This window comes from Vulpes vulpes, chromosome 2 (assembly GCF_048418805.1).
Source record: "Vulpes vulpes isolate BD-2025 chromosome 2, VulVul3, whole genome shotgun sequence".
NCBI lineage: Eukaryota > Metazoa > Chordata > Mammalia > Carnivora > Canidae > Vulpes > Vulpes vulpes.
In genome coordinates, this window is record NC_132781.1 from 63,351,307 (window position 1) to 63,367,109 (window position 15,803).

General features: G+C 34.9%; 1 pseudogene; it reads left to right on the forward strand.

The window, feature by feature from the left end:
• LOC112909251 (ubiquitin carboxyl-terminal hydrolase 1 pseudogene) overlaps nt 1-2,377 on the forward strand; it is a 35,035-nt pseudogene extending 32,658 nt beyond the window's left edge.
• Nucleotides 2,378-15,803: the final 13,426 nt, after the last annotated feature.

A 15,803-nucleotide genomic window follows, 5' to 3' on the forward strand; every position in this document is an offset into this window, starting at 1 on the left:
GGAGGAGGGTAAGCATTATGGGGTGAGAGGTGTATTGGGAATCTCTGTCTTTTCCTCTCAATTATGGTATAAACTGAAAACTAACAAAATAAACTTTTTAATAAAATTTTAAAGGAAAATCAATTCACTGGACTTCAAGTTTTAGCTCTGATATGTCAAAAGCTCAGAAGTTGTCACTTTCATCCCTACAACAAGACAACTTTGAACAACTTTTCTTGGACCCATCATAAAATCAAGGTTGCATGGTGAACTGCTATTCCAAAATATACATAGACAGGGAAATCTAGAGACACAGGTGAGATAGAATTATCTAGAACAAAAGCCACTGGAGCTACAACTGGAGAGGAACATTTAAATAGTAATTGTATTTGCTTGCTAGAGATTGAGTGTGCATTAGCATGTGAATAAAAACACACTGGGGTCTATTGGAGGAGAGTCACATTTCTGCAGGTTCTATTCCAGAAATACCACCAAGTTCTCACAGGAAATAACCAAATGAAATCTTATGTTTTGGGCATGGGGAGAAGAAAAATAATCATTTTGAAATATGCCCATATTCATCTCCATAATAAAAACTTTCGGGCAGCTCAGGTGTTTAGAGTCGCCTTCAGCCCAGGGAGTGATCCTGGAGACCCGGGATTGAGTCCCATGTCAGGCTCCCTGCATGGAGCCTGCTCCTCCCTCTGCCTGTGTCTCTGCCTCTCTCTCTCTCTGTGTCTCTCATGAATAAATAAATAAAACCTTTAAAAAATAATTTAAAAAATCAAATCTTTAAAAACAAAACAAATAAAAAAAAACCTTTCTCCTTAGGAGGTAAGTCCAGAGCCTCATTCCACCTAAGGGGAAGGGCATTTCCCAACTTTGACCACTCCAGATTTCTTATCTCACCTCTAGCTTAAAGGGTTTCACAAATGGCCAAAGCTGGGACAACTTAAGCATTGAAATAAATAATAATACCAATGGATTAATGGATATATTTTTTAAAGGTTTTATTTATTTATTCATGAGAGACAGAGAGGTAGAGACACAGGCAGAGGGAGAAGCAGGCTCCACACAGGGAGCCGGACGCTGGACTCAATTACCACTTTTCTTCAAGGAAGAAAGAAGCCCTGAAAGATGAAGCCAATCAAAAAGATAAGGGAAATTGCAAAGAAGATTCTTTGGCAAGTTATGAACTAATATGCAGTTTACAGTCCTTGATCATTTCAGTTGAACAGCTTCAGGCTAGCTTTCTCTTAAATCCAGAAAAATACACTGATGAACTTGCTACCAGCCAAGGTGACTGCTTAACACACTCAGGGAACTCAACCCTATGTATGAAGGATATCTACAGCATGATGCACAGGAAGTATTACAGTGTTTTTTGGGAAACATTCAAGAAACATGCCAACACCTAAAAAAAGAAGAAGTAAAAAATGTGGTAGAATTATCTACTAGGATAGAAGAAAAACCTCATCAGAAACAGGAAATGAGTGGTATTAACAGCATAGAGATGGACAATCTTAGGCCTTCTGATGATTATAAAGAAAAATTCCCAAAAGGAAATGGGAAAAGAAAAAATGACATTGAATTTGGTAACATGAAGAAAAAAGTTAAAGTGTCCAAGGAACACCAGTCATTGGAAGAGAACCAGAGACAAACCAGATCAAAAAGGAAAGCTACAGGCGATACGTTAGAGATTTCTTTTAAAATAATCCCCAAGTGTGTTTCTGAAAATGAAAATGCAAGATCCTCACAAAAGAAATCAAGAGTTAAAATAAATTGGTTAAAGCCTGCAACTAAGCAACCCAGCATTCTTTCTAAATTCTGTAGTCTGGGGAAAATAACAACAAACCAGGAATCCAAAGAACAGTTGAAAGAAAATGAATATGATCTTGAAGAGGACTTGGGGAAGTATGAAAATGATAACACAACTGATGCTTGTGAACTTGAATCTCCAGGGGATAATGTTAAGCCCGTTAATGTTAATGAAGTTAAGCCCATAAACAAAGGTGCAAAGCAAATTGGTTTTGAGCTAGTAGAGAAATTATTTCAAGGTCAGCTGGTATTAAGGACTCATTGCTTTGAATGTGAAAGTTTAACAGAAAGAAGAGAAGATTTTCAGGACATCAGTGTGCCAGTACAAGAAGATGAGCTTTCCAAAGTAGAAGAGAGTTCTGAAATTTCTCCAGAGCCAAAAACAGAAATGAAGACCCTGAGATGGACAATTTCACAGTTTGTTTCACTGGAAAGGATTGTAGGAGAAGATAAATATTTCTGTGAAAATTGCCATTATTATACTGAAGCTGAACGAAGTCTTTTGTTTGACAAAATGCCTGAAGTTATAACTATTCATTTGAAGTGCTTTGCTACTAGTGGCTTGGAGTATTATAAATAAAAGCTATATGAAAAAAAAAAAAAAACTAGATAAAGACACTACAAAAAAAAAAGAAGAAAAAAGAAAACTATAGGCCAATATCTCTGATGAACAAAGATGCAAAAATCCTCAACAATATATTAGTAAATCAAATCCAGCAATACAAGAATCATTCATCACATTTGAGAATAATTTATTTCTGAGATGCAAGCATGATTCAATATTCCCAAGTCAATCAACATGATACAGCACATCAGTAGAAGAAATCATACGATTATTTCAATAGATACAGAAAAAACATTTGCAAATTACAGTATCCATTGAGAAGAAGATCCCTCAACAAAGTAGGTTTAGAGGAAATATATCTCAACATAATGAAGGGCATTTATGAAAAATCCACAGTTAACATCATACTTAATGGGGAAAATGGAACGCCTTTCCCCTAAGATCAAGAATAAGAAAAGGATGTCTACTCTTACCACTTTTATTCAGCATAGTAGTATAAGTCCTAGCCAAAGCAATCAAACAAGAAAAAGAAATAAAAGCATCTAAATTGGTAAAGAAGTAAAACTGTCACTGTTTTGCAGATGACATGATATTATATAAGAAAACCCTAAAGACTTCACCAAAAATGAATTCAGTAAAGTTGTAGGATACAAAGTAATATATAGAAATCTGCTGCATTTCTATAAACCAGTAATGAAGCAGCAAAAAGAGAAATTAAGAAAATAAGTCCTTTATAATGGTACCAAAAATAATAAAATATCTAGGATCAAACTTAAGGAAGGTGGTAAAATACCTGTACTCTGAAAACTGTGAAACACTGATGAAAGAAATTGAAGATGATACAAACAAATGGAAAGATATTCCATGCTCATGAGATTGGAAGAATACTATTAAAATGCCCATACTACCGATTTAATCTACAGATTTAATACAACCCCTATCAAAATACCAACATCATATTTCACAGAACTAGAACAAATAATAGTAAAATTTCTATGGAACCACATAAACTCCAAATAGCTAAGCAATCTTGAAAAAGAAAAATAAAACTAGAGGTATCATAATCTCAGATTTCAAGATATACTGCAAAGCTATAGTAATCAAAACATATGTTACTGGCACAAAAGTAGACTCATAATTCAATGATCAGAATAGAGACCCCAGAAATAAACCCATGGAGTATGGGTAATTAATATTCAACAAAGGAGGAAAGAATATGCACTAGGAAAAAGTCTCTTCAACAAATGTATTCAATAAAACTAGACAGCTGCATGTAAAAAAAAAAAAATGAAACCAGAGCACTTTTTTAAACTATATACAAGAATTAACTTAAAATAGATTAAAGACCTAAATATGAGACCTTAAACCATAAAAATCCTAGAAGAGAGCACAGGCAGTAATTTCTCTTATATTGGCCATAGCAGCAAATTTCTAGATAGGTCTTCAGAGGTAAATTTTAAGAAAAATATTAACAATCATAGAATTTGGATGAAAGACATATAGGCATTCTTTGCATGATTCTTACACCATTTATGTGTGTGAAATTATTTTAAAACAGTATAAAATAGCAGTATATTGAAACTTTCACAAATTGTGAGGACTCAAGGAATGCAAAGAGTTCAAAATTAGGAAATATATGCACATAAATAGAAATCAAATATATTTAAAAGAGAGAAAATTTATCTATACACACATCTCAATAGGTCTTGATACATTTTTAAACAAATGCATGTTTGGCAAAATTCAACATCCTCTTCCTTAAAACTCAATTCTACTCCTGAAACCAACATTATAGTATATGTTAACTTACTAGTATTTAAATAAAAAATTGAAACAAACATAAAATAAATAAAACTAACTTGGTTAAGTGGAAATAGAAGCAATATATGCAACGTACCATCTCAAAGCAAAATTCAGCCTTAAGTGTATACTAAAATTTAAAAAGTTGCAAGCAAAGGGGGAGGGCAGAGAGGAGAAGAGAGAATCTCAAGCAGGCTCCACACTGAGCATGGAGCTCGATGCGGGGCTTGATCTCAAAATCCTGAGAGCATGACCCGAACCAAAATTAAGAGTCTGTAATCAACTGCCTGAGCCACCCAGACACCCCTTGAAATTTGAGTACAGTACTTTTTTTTTTTTTAAGATTTTATTTATTTATTCATGAGAGACACAGAGAGAAAGAGGTAGAGACACAGGCAGAGGGAGATGCAGGCTCCACGCAGGGAGCCAGACGCTAGACTCAATCCCAGGTCTCTAGGATCAGGCCCTGGGCTGAAGGCGGCGCTAAACCACTGAGCCACCTGGGCTGCCCTGAGACAGTACTTTATGTATTCATATCCACAGCTTAGTTTGTTTCATTCTTAAAATAAGTTTTCATCTGCTTTGCACCTTTCAAAAATTTGTTAAAATTCCTCAATAACTCCAAGGTCCCATCTCATGCTTTACCATGGGTTTATTTTTCAATGTGTTTTCAAAATGATGACATGGTTATATAGAGGATAGCGTAGATTTCTGTTTAGGCATTTAACGAATGACCATCTTAACTTGAATAGTTTTCTTAATGTCAATATTTGCTTCTCTAGATAATTATCTTATATTGTAAAAATATTCTTGAGAATTTATTTTTCTTGTATCTTGTAATAAGGAGGATAAAAGCAATGCTGTAAAATTAGAAGTCTGGTCCTTGATGAAACCAGTAAGCCACTAAACAGCCCTAGACTGCCTTCCTCCAAGCTCCTTAATGCAAATACACGCTTTAACTTTGTTAGCCACCGTAATATAATCCTAGCACATAGAAGAACCTAAAATTAATTCATACAAACTATCTATAAAAAAAATCAAACATACTCAAGGGACCAAATATTGGAATAAGAAAAATCTGTTGAGAGCTCTGAATACAAAATCAACATAGCACACTCAATAGCATTCTTATATAAAAGTAACACATTTTTAAAATGTAATATAAAAAGTATCCATTGTCAATAGCAATAAAATATTGTTCATTATGTTGGAATAAAATCAACAAAGTAGAATAAAATCCCACAAGAATCTGAAACATCTAAAAAAATTACCAAAATTATCAAAAACATCTTAATAAATGGAGAGATATACCATGATCATAGATTAGAGGGCTCAATATTATAAAGCTTCTTTCTCAGTCTCTGAAATCAATGCAATTTAAATAAAAAGACCAATAAAACTTTATATAAATTTGTAACAGATGATCTTAAAAATGCATGTATTTCCATATATAGATAAGAAAAGTTTTTTGAAGATGATCAAAAGTATTAAGCTATAGTAATTAAAGCAATATTCCTATAGGGATAGGCAAAATGATCATTAGAATAGAATAGAGAACCCAGAAATAAATCTTACTTCACACCAAACACAAATATCAATTTTATATGGCCTAATAACCAGAGAAAAGCAAAACTTTAAAATTGAGGGAAAAATTGCAGAATAGGTTAGGCAAGTCACAAATAACCTACACAAAAAGGAAAATACTGACACATTTAACCACACTAAATTTAAATTTTCAAAAAACAAACAAAAAAAAAAGATTGCTATATAGAAAATGGATGGGGCACCTGGGTGGCTCAGTCACTTAAGTGGCTGACTCTGGATTTTGGCTCAGGTCATGATCTCAAAGTCCTGGTATCAGGCCCAGCAAGGGGCTCCACATCAGCAGGAGAGTCTGCTTAAGATCCTGTCTTCCTCCCCCATCTTACACATATGCTCTCTCTTTCTAAAATAAATAAATAAGTCTTCAAAAAGTTAAAATGGAAATGTGAGCTGCAGAATAGGAGATTATCTGCAATGCATAAAACTAACAAAGAATTGAATCCCAAGTGACTATAGACTATCTTCTTATCAGTAAGACAAAAAATAATTTTATTTTTTATTTTTTTTTTAATTTTTTATTTATTTATGATAGGCACACAGTGAGAGAGAGAGGCAGAGACACAGGCAGAGGGAGAAGCAGGCTCCATGCACCGAGAGCCCGACGTGGGACTCGATCCCAGGTCTCCAGGATCGCGCCCTGGGCCAAAGACAGGCGCTAAACCGCTGCGCCACCCAGGGATCCCCAAAAAATAATTTTAAAGAAAAACCAATAAAGAATATTAAAAGGCAATTCACAGAAGTTAAAAAGTCACTGGCCAATAAAGAAACCAGGTTTATTTTCACATCAGAAAGTGTAAAAATAGGTGTTACTTAAAATTGGATCAGTAACTCAATGAAATTAGGTCTAAACAATGCATTATTAATAAATACAAATCTCCCCCAAGCCCCCAACAGATTCCTGCTTGCATTATATTGGCCAGAATTCAATATCCTCACAAGTTATAAGAAAGGATATGAAAATAAGTATCTCTCTGGAGGTAGACATGCTTCCTTCTCCTTAACCTAAAAATACAATTTGTTTTCATAAGGAAGAAGATACATAAGTGTTTGCCATAATGAGATAATCTTTATTTAACAGGTAATAAATAAGGAAATGTGTGGCCAAACAGTATTAGGAATTTACCTGAATGCACTGCAAAGAGGTAATATAGAATAATATACAAATTGAGGCATATGTAGAAGGAATTGAGAGGCTCCAATATACGTGTAGCATTCCCGAAGTAGAAAAAAGAAGGAAGCAACATATGAAAACAAAAATTTGATAGATTGAGACTTTTCTGGAGATGAGACACAGAAGTCTTTTTTTATTTTCTGAAGGAGGACTCAGTAGGAATATTTTTCTCTCTTCTAAATGAAAAAAAATCAGAATACTATTTCTGTCCTCTCTGTCACTTTATTCACTCCACCTCAAAACACAGTGACTTACTACTGAGTGTATTTGAGGAAAATCACTAGGCATGTTCAGGTCAGCAACTCTGCTCTTTGCTACTAGGGGGGACTCTTCGTCCGGAGAGTTCCACTTGTCTGGGCCTGAAAGGAAAATGTGGCCAGTTCTGGAGTTCAAAATTAGTATACACACTAGACTAATCTTAAATTAACTAACCTCCAACCTGGCTTTTACTTGTAATAAAAAATAAAGTCCTTTGGCCTCAATTGTTAACTTTGAGCAACTTCTTTAAAACCCATGTGAGATGGAAATCAGCCATTTAATCAGGACTGCTCTAAAATCTCAAGAGAGTACTCTGATTTAGAGGCTACATTTAGTGCCAAACAAAAATAATTATCTGATACACAGTGAAATGCAGTACATCAATTATAAAATCTTAAAAACTATCAAAAGGAAAAGAGAGATTATGGGAAAAAGAATAACTGTCAAACTAACACCAGGAGAAAAAAATGTAAAAGCAAAAGTATAAGTCAGGAATGCACAGGGCTAGTTTTCAGATTATCAATGATTTTGTGTAATACCCTGTAGTTTACATAGGACAGTCACTGGGAAAGAAGATGATTTGAGTAAATGGACCATATTACCAAGATCTTGAATGCCAAGAATCTTTGCAAGAAACTATGGCAAAACACAAAAAAAGACTTTAGGAGTGTAAGAATGAAGATGTAACTGGCAGCAAGGGGGAAGACAGTCTGTGGGAAACAAAAGTCACGGAAGAATAGAGGAGATACAGCAATACTGGAATTTGTAGTTTAGAAACAAAATGTATGGAGGAGCAATGTGTTTCCACTAAATTTTTTCTTTTCCAACTTTGTGCTTTTTGCCAATTCTACTATTAGGCTATTCTTCATTACTGCTTTTGAACATGGATACATCACAGTGGATATAGTGTTCAAATATATATATAGCCTAAACTCTAACTGGAATAAAGAGGACATTAAGTTACAGGCAAAACTTTTGGGATTTGAGAAATGGAAACTAAGTTACCACCACATTCGAGTTTAGGATAGATTACCCTAGTCCAAAAGAAGGAGAAAAAAGAGATGGATAGTCAATTATAAAAGAGAGATAAAGCCAGACCTTGAAGCCCTGTCCTGTCCCATTATGAATCAAAGAGTTTGCAGCAGGTGGTTTCCTGAGAGGCAGGTGTGCATATCCTCCGATGACAGAGGTGCATGTCCACACAAATAAGCATCAATTATCAGATTTTTACACAAAAAAGTATTTTCAAAGAACATTTAAATTTTAAGTGTAAGGAAAAAAATAAAAAATAAAAATAAAGTGTAAGGAAAATCAACAAAGGAGCCCAGAAGTGGGAATATGATAAAGAGAATATTTTTGTTCATGCAATTATCCAGTAAGTGTTGGTTGTACATCCTGTACAGAGGCTTTGTGAAGTCCTTGGGTACAAAGCAGTGAAAATAAGCATACTATTACAAGGTTGGAGACATCAGTGTGAACCCATGTTTAGCTTAGTACACATACAGATTATTATATCAAGAAATATTTATAGATATGTGCATATATAGTATCACATATATAGTTCCTTCCTCTGGTTTGTTGAGAGAGCCTAGAAGCATCCAGACTTAGTGACTATCAGATTTTTCACTTCTAAAACCATTCTCTAATTTTTTTAAACAAATGGCATTCTTTGTAGAAATGGCTGATTCTACTTAGGCAGGAAATATAAGAGTCAGAGTCATCTTCTAGTGTCAGAAAGTAAGGAAGTCCTAATATACACCCACACACACACCAAAGGATGTATTGTCAAAAGAATACAGAAACCAAGTAAAAAAGCTCCTAAAAGCTAAAGCTAAAAAACTAAGGAACAAAATTATATAGTGTTAGATTATAACAGAAAATGTAAAATAAGTATCCATGAGCCCCTACTGACATAGATGATTGCACAAATACATGCATGGGGAAGAAGAGGCTTCTCTCTAATGGAGAAGCCTAAATAATTTGTACATATTCATCATCCTCCAGGAGGTGGATCATAACTCCCTACTCCTTAAGTGTGGGCTGAGTACATGGATTTTCCTCCCACGAATACAGTATGAAAAGCATTTGAGGGGACAATAGCTTTATAGTGAACAAACCTTTAAAATACTACCTCAACCAAGTGATCAAAGTTAACATTAACAGTGATAAATCGTTGATCACATATACCCTGGATATGATGTGATGAAAATGACTTCTTATTTGCTATGTTCCAACCAAAATTCATAACCTTGGTGCAATCATGAGAAACTATCAGATAAATCCCAACTGAGGAACATTCTACAAAATATCAGACTATTATTCCTCATAAGTATCAAAATTATTTAAAAAACTAGAAACGTTAAGAAATTGTCACAGCCAAGAAGAGCTTAATGACAACTCAATGTGGGCAGCCCCGGTGGCACAGCAGTTTAGCACCGCCTGCAGCCCAGGGCATGATCCTGGAGACCCTGGATCGAGTCCCACGTCAGGCTCTCTGTATGATGCCTGCTTCTTCCTCTGCCTGTGTCTCTGCCTCTCTCTCTCTCTCTCCCTGTCCCTATGAATAAATAAATAAAATCTTTAAAAAAATGACAAATCAATGTAAGTTACCCTGGATGGGATACTTGAACAAAAAAGGGATCTTAGGAAAAAACTAAGGAAATATGGGAACTCTGTATAATTTTTTGTAAATCAAAAGATCTTCTAAAATAAAAAGCTTATTTGGAGAGTACATGTATAGAACTAAGAGATAAATAAATAGCAATAACAATTATAGGAAAATTCAGGGACACCTGGGTGTTTGAGTGTCTGCCTTTGGCTCAGGTCATAATCCTGGGGTCCTGGGATCGAGTCCCACATCAGGCTCCCTTGCAGGGAGCTTGCTTTTCCCTCTGCTTATGTCTCTGCCTCTCTTTATCTGTGCCTCTCATGAATAAATAGATAAACAAATCTTAAAAAAAAAAAAAACAATTATAGGAAAATTCAGAACATTCCTGTCAGACTGAGTTCCAGAGAAGTTTAGGATAAAAATTAATTATGTGGTATTCAAAACAACATAAATTTGCAAGCAAATTATGAATACTATAAGGTCAAAGGAAAAAATATATATGTGTAAATAAGCTTTTAGTGGTTTATTAATTTGTTTATTTAATTTGAGAGAAAAAGAGAGAGACCTCAAGCAGGGTGGAGGGCTGGGGGCTGGGGCTGGGGCAGAGGCCCAGAGAATATCCCAGGAGCTCCATGGTCAGTGAGGAGCCCAATGCCAGACTCCATCCCATGACCCTTATATGACCTGAGCCGAAATTAAGTCAGACACTCAACACTCAATGGACTTAGCCACCCAGGTGCCCCATCTAGTGGCTTTAAAGATAGAACTAACATGAATAAGAACTATCATCACAGGATGTAATGAGCATTGTGTGTTATAAGCAATTGATGAATAACTGAATTCTACAACTGAAACTAATGATGCACTATGTGTTAATTAGTTGAATTTAAATAAAATAAGATAAAAACAAACAAAAAATAACTGGCTGTCATCAGATAACCTTTGAGAAAAATATGAATCTTTTTTAACTACATTTTGAGGAGAAGATAAAAATAACTCCAAACTATACTTAACAGTTATAGTATTTACTATTAAACATTGCAAACATAATTTAATAGAAACAAAATCTAGAAAAACAAAGCAAAACTATGGGAAATTATATTCTTAATATGTCAAAGCAAAGAAAGGGAGTTTAGAGGGAAAAGTTTTAATTCTAAACTGAACAAAGAAAGTCTCGCTGAGATTGCTATATGAGTAAAGAAATGCAGAAAATGAGGGAGCTACATGGGTATGGGTGGAAAAAGCACTCTAGGTATATATAAATATCTTAAAGAGAGAACAGGTAGGCCAATGTGGCTTAAATGGAATCAGCAAGTAGAGAATGAGAGAAGATAAACTCAGAGTGGAGGCCAGAGTCTGTAGACCTTTATAAGTCATTAAAATGTTTTGAATAGAACATGTTTTGACTCACACTTACACTCTGGCTGCTGAGCCAGGAATAATCTAAATAGGCAGCCTCCACCTAAGTGGCTGTTGCAGTGATACATGGGAGATTTGATGGAGGTTAGAACCAAGATGGTAGCAGTAGAAATGGTGATAAATGGTCAGATTCTGGACATTTTGGAGACTGAGTCTACAAGATGTTCTGACGTATTGAATTTATGGGGGAAAGAGTAGAATCAAATCGTCCTGAACCATTGGAAGAGGTGGATTGCTATAGACTAGATTTTAAAAAGACCAAAAGTCACATTTGAAGAGATCATTAACAAGGAGCTGCTGAGAACTACTTTCCATTCCTCACCATTGACTATTGATCTCACTCCAATACCATTATTCTTAACAGATGACAGGGTGTCTTAAGTAAATGGGATCTCTAAACTGATCACACCTTTAACAGTCATAGAATAGTATGAGAAGTGAATCTTGAAAGATTGAATCTAGAATTCATAAAAAAAAAAAAGCCTGAGCCTAGGTGTCTCAGTTGGTTAAACATCTGCCTTCAGCTCAGGTCATGATCTCAGGGTCCTGGGATCGAGCTCTGTGTTGGGCTCCCTGCTCAGAGAATATGATTCTCTCTCTCCCCTACCTTTTTCCCTGCTCATTCTCTCTCTCCTTCTGTGTGTGTGTGTGTGTGTGTGTGTGTCTCCCTCTCTCTTTGTCTCTCTCTCTCTCTCATAAATAAAATCTTTAAAAAAAGAGAGAGAGAAACTTTAATCAGGAAATCTCATGACAATGGATTTAATGAGGAAGATTTCAAAAGAATTCATTTCATTTCCTGAGTCAACTAATTACCAAATATTGAAAATGTGAAACTTACTGGCAAGTATGGCCAGACCACTCTTCATTAATGCAAATTTTTATATTCTAGTAGACAATTGTCTGATCTGAATCATAAGTTAATGCGATCTGTCTGAGTAAGTTTCACTTCCAAAAGTATGTCTGGGAGATTTTGCCATAATTCTACAAGTTTTCTACTTCATACGTAAAGCCTAATCTGAAATTTCCTTCCCATTGCTAGACAATGGCCAGAAAAGGAAATAAAAGAAAATGGGAAACAGAGAAAAAGATGCAAGAAAAATTGTTGCATTGTTAACCAAGAGAATAGAGTCTCTTAATAAGAAGGAAGTAGTCACAGGGGGGAAAAATAAAGTGTGCAAAATATAATGAGCCAAGCAGTTGGCCATGAAAGACCCAAACTCCATCACTGGGATGAGTCTTGCTTTATTCCTTTTGAATGAACCACCCCAAAAACTTTGGGGCTTTGGAGACTTGTTAGGTACATGTTAGTTTGGTGTTTGGGTATGACAATGTGGAGAAGGCAGGAGAATACCTTATAGTCCCAATTCTGCTGCTTACTCTTCATATCCTTGAGTATATATGACTGCTACTTTCTGGCCTTCAGTTTCCATTAAAAAATATGGTGATAATAATACCCTTGTGAAGAATAAATGAAATGTGGGGAGTGTTTCCAAGCTGCAAAGAAACGTACATGATATAAACCACAGATATTTATCTCCGAGCCAATATTAAGCATCCCTGGGTCCCTAATGGAACACAATAGGAAAGAATGAATGAGTAAGTAGAATTCTGCTTATCGGAAAACAAGAGCATTTGGAGGAAAGAAATTGACAAACTAAGTTTTGATAGGATAAGGATGAATGTTAGTGTGAGAGATATCTGAAGAGAGTAATCTCATCCAAGAGCTGAGAAAGATAGAGAAATATGAACCTGTAGCAGAGGGTAGAAATTAAAGAAATACAGTATGTCTTTGTGAACAAAAAAGGCAGAAGAAAGAAATTATAAATGGCTTTGACCTAGAGTATATTCTAGGCAATAAATAAGGGTTTTCAGTGTTTACCTTTATATTATTACCTTAATATCTATCTATCTTAATGTTTTTTATTGTTTTTTCCTAAGGCAAACTTTCTTGAGCGAGGCATTAAGAGGAAGGTGCATGGAATTCAATAGGATCCTGAAAATGTCATAGATTAGCTAAGACACCAGAATTCAAGACTGTGGTAACCATCAAGATCTTGGATATTCAGATAACATATTGAATGTAGTGAATGTAAGTGATACAGAAGGAAAAAAAATAATGATGCTAGAAAATGGTAGCTGCAATTTATTGTAATTTTCTTTAGTTTTTACAATAATTGATTTCAACCTCAATTCTCATTCTGACTTTCTGCCTCTTAGAGAAAAGCAAATCAGGTTCAGTCAGTGTGACTTCTGTTTTTTAAAATATCTTTAAAATGCAGCAAGATTCAGTTAATAATAGTTGGCAAAAGCTATTTCTATTCCATTCCATTATTAAATCACTCAAATCAGAACAAAGATTGAAAAACAATATTCATTGAAAAAGGTCAAAACCATACATTGTGATGAGTATTTGACAAATACAATAGAGATCTTCTTTTCTTTAGATATAAGCCCACAGCAGTCTCCTTACATATAATTTCTCTCATTGGAGACCCATGCTGATCTCCTTTGAATAGTTCACCCTCATAATATATTTTTTATAATTTCCAGTTTCTTTTTTTTTTAAGTGGAGCAGAATATTAAGATACCTACAAAACAATCTGAGTTCAGAATCCTTTTAGATTTCTTTGGTTTCTTATGCCAAATTTTTAGTGACTCCACTTTATCACTTCTTCTCAAGCATGCAACTGAGTTTCAATAAAACCACCCTCTTTGCATTCATATAGTGTCAAATTACATAGGATTTTAAGTAAAATTACCAAATACAAAAAAAAAAATAAGTGGTATAAACAGATTTGCATATGAACATACTGATCTTGTTAAGCAGCTAAGAAGAGCAGGAAAGCATACACACACTAGAAGGTTACCCTCTATATATCAGCCATAAAATCAAAGCAGCCTGGATAGTGAAGTCACCACACGAAAGACAGTTACACTGGGTAATCACGCAGACTCACATATTTTGTGTAAACAACAAATATACTTATGCCAAAGTACTGAGAATTTGGAGTCATATGCTAACTGAAAATAACCCAGCTCATCCTTTTTATCATACCAATCCTGGAAACACTTTTGCCATATATCAAACATCTCATATCTACTCTTACAGCATTTATGCCAAGTTTCAAGGTTCTATCCAATGAAAGCTAAGAGAATAGCTATAAAAGACTTCTGGGAAAACTTTTACTTTCCTTATAAAAAGCTAAGATGCAGCTAATTCTGCATTTTACTGACTTGATTATAAACATCCTTTGACCACAGATGACAATATGAGGACAAAAGGTCAGCATGGCAAGGATGACAGAGGGCTGGGAAGGTAAGGAATCTGGATATTGAGTAGTTTTCCCAACATCAGCGAGCAAATGCTTACCTCTGGATTTCTTGTTATTTGGGGGAAGATTAAAAAAAAAAAAAAAAAGCCTATTCAATGAAATCAAAATTAATCAGATAGTATGTTAGAGCTGAAAACAGTCCTAACAAATACAAGAATCTAAATCTGGCCTATTTAAAATTTGATTTGTAATGAAATAATAAGTTTGTATCAGAATGTAAATCATCTACATCATCTACATCACTAAGCATGCTGATTTTTCATAGTAAGACTTCCTTGAACTAAACAGGGTGATGATTTGTGTTTAGTGCAAGTTTCTTATAATTTTGCAAACCAGTAACTACGAGCTGTATACTGGCTAAAGTAGCACAGTTCCAACAACCCAATCCCTCTGTATAACTTTTAAAATACCATTTTTTGTAATCTATCCTGTTTTAGTACTATACAAGCTGATAGCATAATTTCAAAGTATATCAAATGAAATAGAAAATTCTGGGATTTTTTTTCTGATAGATTTGACAAATTTCACTGTAATCACACTTTCTGTGAAAAGCAATTTTTTTTGTACTCAATATTTTCCTTTGTTTCCATCAGAGAATAACTTGTAAAGGCATTTCAAGTAGAATTAGAAGTTTACATTTAAGAAATACATGACAGGGCAGCCCTGGTGGCTGAGCGGTTTAGTGCCGCCTATAGCCCAGGGCCTGATCCTGAAGACCCAGGATCGAATCCTATGTCAGGCTCCCTGCATGGAGCCTGCTTCTCCCTCTGCCTGTGTCTCTGCCTCTCTCCTCTCTCTCCTCTCTGTGTATTCTCATGAATAAATAAGTTAAATCTTAAAAAAAAAAAAAAAAAGAAAAACATGACAAAGGACGTCTGAGTAGCTCAGCCGTTGAACGCCTCCCTTCAGCCCAGGGTGTGATACTGGGTCCCCGGATCAAGTCCCACATCAGGCTCCCTGCATGGAGCCTGCTTCTCCCTCTGCCTGTGTCTCTGCCTCTCTCTGTGTCTCTCATGAATAAATAAATAAAATCTTTAAAAAAAAAAAGAAATATATGACAAAAATTTAATGCAAATAACTAATATGGCAACTGTTCATATTATGCAGGCAATAACAACTATGTCAAATGAACTCCTTTGCCAAATGTCTGGAAACTCCTTTTGATGCCAATCAAAGGATACATCTTTATATCAGAAATGCAAAAATAGAAAACTGTGGCTTAAAGTTGAGACAATGTAATTATGTTGTTCA